Raw genomic sequence first — 4669 nt, 5'->3', positions numbered from 1 at the left:
AAACATTGATTACCTAAATTTAAACCTTATTACATTGTGCAGAAAAAAATATGTTCGTGCTTCAGCTACAACGGGAGCCCAGAGAGAAAAAGCTGTATCCAACAAGGACTGCTTGTTAAAAGCACAGAAATCTTCACAAACGCTAGATTAAAAATTCAGAGCAAAATTTGGTCACTCAACTCTACTTTAGTAAAAGGCCTTTCACCTCCCCACTGGCACACCTTACAGAGCCGGGCCACGTCTACAAACGAGTATAATAAAATCAGCGTCTTAAAGAACTTCTAAACTTGGCAACAGGTACCGGGCGCCCTCCGGGTCACCTGCCCGCGTCCGGTTTCCGCAGGAAAGCGCGGTTCCAGCCGGTAACACGCCGCTCCGGAAGTTGTTCTCACTCACTTCCGTTCTCGATCTCCCTATCGCTCAAGCGTCGGCCCGAACGCGGCGCGGATGAGTTTTCAGCCGCAAAGGCTGCCGTAGAGGGGCGTGGTGACGGAGCCACGATTTGCCGGTTCACGTGCCGGCTGCCGCGGGGTCTTCTCAGATGTACCATAGCTCTGCCGGGGACTCTCAACCTCAATAACGAGGTAGGCGCCGAGGCCCGGGGGAACCTGTGGGGCTGCCCTTCAGGACCGCCACAATGGCTTCTCTGGGTCTTTCTGACAAGCCCGTGGTGTCCTGAGGACGAGGGTGCGAGTGCGGCTGGCCAGCTTCTGGGTGGGCCCGGGCGGCTTTCTCGGAACTCGGAGCCTGGCCACAGTAACTTGGCCTCACGGTTCCCAGGTGGCTGCAGCAAAACACCTGTTTCTGGTCCTCGGGCCGCAGGAATTTTTATGTGTGGGATGTTGGGAAGATCATGTAATTTAATATTCAGTGCCCTCGTCTGTAGAACGAAGCTCCTGAGAGTGGCTTCTTTGCAAGGTTGTTGTGAGATTTAAGTTAATTGGAATATGGGAAGCGTTTGCACAGTGCCAGACCGCTAATCCACTCTCTACGCATTTCCTGCCTTTCGTTGGTTGCCGGAGGTGAAGCGGAGGGCTTGAGAGCTCTTTACTAAGGGACTGCTCATCTTCAGTGCGATCGTGTCGCTTCTAAGGATGTACGCCCGCGTTTCTTACTCCAGCTACTCTCCCATTTCTTTCTTCCATGGACGCAAAGTTTTTAGGAAGAGTTGTTTATACTTTCCCTCCCTAATTCCTCTTCTCTCCTTCTTTCTTAAATTCAGTCTGAAATCAGCTGTTTCCCCTTATCACTGCTAACAAAATGTCGGTGTCACTCGGGTACCATTTCTGCCTCTGTCCCCTTTCCACTTTGTGGTTCTATTTACGGAAGTCATCAGACACCTGAAGACTTAAAGTAAGCTGAAAAAGTAAGAATCAAATGAGGACCTCGCAGCTACTGCAAAGGAAGTTCTTTATCTTCTTTATTCAGTGGCTTTTCAAGTGTTTGTCATGGCCAAGACATAGTGTTCATGTTGTACAGTTGTGTGTAGACCTACTTTCTGTTTCCAAGCAACCTATGCTTAGATGGGAAACGGTAGGCAACACCTACCGATGGTACAGCATCATGCCGGGAAAAACAAGGAGTGAAGAAAGGCTGCCAAAGAAGGCAAAATGAAGTGATCGTTCTGTCTTTAAGGATCTTACACTTAATTGCAGTCAGTGATTCAGCGGAGGAATAGAAAGCATTCCAGACAGGGACTGGTATAAGGCAGGAAGAGATGGTAGGAGGAAATCCCTTGGGTGGTATAGGGCTAGATAACTCTCCATTGATGAGAACTTCTGGGATTCAGTAGAAAATGAAACTAAATGATGTTACAGCCTCAGTGCCAAGTTAATTAGTCTGAATTTCACTTGAAAGTGGAGTACAGAATATAGAGAATGGGGAAATTCTGAAGTTTTTTNAAAGTGGAGTACAGAATATAGAGAATGGGGAAATTCTGAAGTTTTTTAACATATGTGCCTAAACACAGATTAAGTGTGTGCTACTTCCAGAAAACATTTGGTGGGCTTTTTCTCATTAGTTTGCCTAGGACGTAAAATACAGCTTCTTTGGAGTGAATCCTTGGGCATTCTTTGAAATACTAGTGAGCATCCCATTCAATTTTGAAATTGCCATAAGAGTACTAATGAGAATCATTTAGGCCTCTTCACTTAAGGTGTTTTCTTTTTCCACTAATTCTCAGTCCTCTTTTTAAAGCAGTTAAAATTTGATCTTTAGGAATTCCTCACAAATTCACCTCAGTCTGGGTGGGTTGTCTGTTCTTTGTGTGACCACTTTCTACTCTTTTTTTTTAAGATTTTATTTATTTATTTATTTATTTGACAGAGAAATCACAAGTAGGCGGGGGGGGGGGGGGCAGGCTCCCTGCTGAGCAGAGAGCCCAATGCAGGCCTTGATCCATGGACCCTGAGATCATGACCAGAGCTGAAGGCAGAGGCTTAACCCACTGAGCCACCCAGGCGCCCCACTTTCTACTCTTGAAACATTTGTCTACCTCTTTCTCTGTTTTTACGTATCTCTCTACCAATGTATGTGCTCTGTGATAATGTTTTCTGGTGACTAGATGAGCTTATCAAATTAGGAAGTGTATATATCCCATGTTAAAGTAAATCTTACACGTTCTTATATGAAGGTGGGGGGGAAAGGACAGCAAAACTGGAAATGATGGAAGGTGTTATAATGGGAGAAAAATATCTACAAAGGGAAAAACAAATACAGATTTGTCTACATAAAAACGGCGAAACGTCCCCAAATTTAAAAAAGACAACCAGGGGCACCTGGGTGGCTCAGTGGTTTAAGCCTCTGCCTTCAGCTCGGGTCATGGTCTCAAGGTCCTGGGATCGAGCCCCGCATCGGGCTCTCCGCTCGGTGGGGAGCCTGCTTCCCCCTCTCTCTCTGCCTGCCTCTCTGCCTACTGTGACCTACCTCCCTCTCTCTCTCTCTCTCTCTCTCTGTCAAATAAATAAATAATTTTAAAAAATAAATAAATAAAAAATAAAAAAGACAACCAGTTAGAAAAAAATGTATAGCANATATGACAAATAAGTGGCAAATGTCATTACTGTAAAATAGTAATTAAGAGAAACTGCCTCTTAGAACATTGGTAAAAGAAATGAATTAACAACTTCTCCAAGGAAGAAATGTATCTGCAAAAAAGTTCACATTCACTATTTTAATGGATCCATTACTTTTTCATTATTGTCCCATCCTAGTCCAAGTTATGCTGCTCACCAGCACTACGGAGCTAGCCTTCAACTACTGTCCTGACTCCTCTCTCTCTCCAGTCTGATGTCCACCGTGCAGCTGGAGTTCTGTCTTCAAAAGAGAAATCTAATCTCACGACTCCCTTGCTTACAGCCTTTTTGATGGTTTCCTGTTGCTGTTGGTAAAGATCAGTCTAAACAAGGCCAGTCTCGTCTCCCCCTTGCAGTATACTACTGCTTCCCGCCCTCCCTCCCCCCTTTTGAGCCTCACTGGCCTTCTCCACTAGGTAGCATAGCACTGTTACACCTCCTTTGCACAAGTTCTTCCTTCTACCCAGAAACCCCTTTTTCTTTCAGTCCACTTCATATTTCTCCTTTTATTTTATCTCCTTGTTATTTTCTCAGGGAAACTGGGTTTGGCTTTCATTTTACCCCTTCTATAAGCTTCTGTAACACCTTTTACTTCTTTTTAGCACTTCAAAGAGTTGCTGAGAGTGTGTGTGTGGATGTCAGAGATTTCGTCTTTCCTCCACCTATCTGTAAACTTTTGCTCAGTATCATATCCTCAATACTGATGTGTTCAATGAGAAACTTGAGAAACTTCAGCCATCATTTTTATGATCCTTAATAACTTAAATTAGCTCTCCTTAACTGGGATTTAGGAATTCTGGGATCCTGTAACTACCTGATATTATGTGTAAATTGGTGTTTGTGTGTGTGCCTCTTAGGGGAAAAGAGTCCATAGGTTTCATCAGATCCTCAGACATTTATAAACCTCTGATATTACCTTTGGAATATTGGTACTCATTATCTGTGCTGATTTTTAATTACGGCTTTTTCTTTTAAATAGTTCTGTGGCCATCTACTTTATAGCATATTTAATTTCCCAAAATGTCTGTTTTGAACATAAAAAGCCTACCTGCACTGGTACTTATTATTACATTATGCTAATTTTCAGTATCTTTTACCTTTAATGTTTTTATTCTTCTCGAAAAATTTCCAAGGAGAAAACCTTACATTTATAGATGACTTCCTGATTCTAAGTTCTTAAAGTAACATTTATTCTTGAGTATATAAAATCTTACCTTTCTAATTTTGCCTTTATTTTTCTTTAAAAAAAAAAAAACACAAAAAGATCATGTTTTACTTCACCTTATGATTATTTATTGCATTTTCTTATTTTGACCAGTACTTTACATGGACTTTGAAGTGAGAATATTTAACTGACTTATAGCATGTTCCCTAGTCTCAAGCATGGGATCTTGTTTATAGGTAATAATGAGTAAATAGCATTGGGCAGATGAAACTATGGGCAGCTCAACTTGAGTTACTTTATGTTCACATGATGGAGGGAAATCTCCTAACTGTACACTTTCTTCTCCCTTTCTGTTAGAGCTAGAGAAAGGACGCAGAATTGGAAACAACAGCACCCTAGCATCTAGTAAATAAAGAATTTGTTAAACCAG

The 4669-nt window shown here is 42.4% G+C and overlaps 1 protein-coding gene across 1 annotated transcript in view; it reads left to right on the top strand.

Moving 5' to 3' along the window:
* The first annotated feature begins 505 nt into the window (after positions 1 to 505).
* The window catches only part of LOC111148318 (serum response factor binding protein 1), a 69317-nt gene continuing 65153 nt past the window's right edge, over positions 506 to 4669 (top strand). The window contains exon 1 of the mRNA XM_022504819.1: positions 506 to 584. The gene's annotated coding sequence lies outside the window, so the exon portion shown is untranslated. The remainder of the gene's footprint in view (positions 585 to 4669) is intronic.

Source organism: Enhydra lutris, unplaced genomic scaffold (genome assembly GCF_002288905.1).
Source record: "Enhydra lutris kenyoni isolate GAN:26980312 unplaced genomic scaffold, ASM228890v2 scaffoldscaffold19, whole genome shotgun sequence".
NCBI lineage: Eukaryota > Metazoa > Chordata > Mammalia > Carnivora > Mustelidae > Enhydra > Enhydra lutris.
This window is presented reverse-complemented; position numbering and strand designations above follow the sequence as displayed.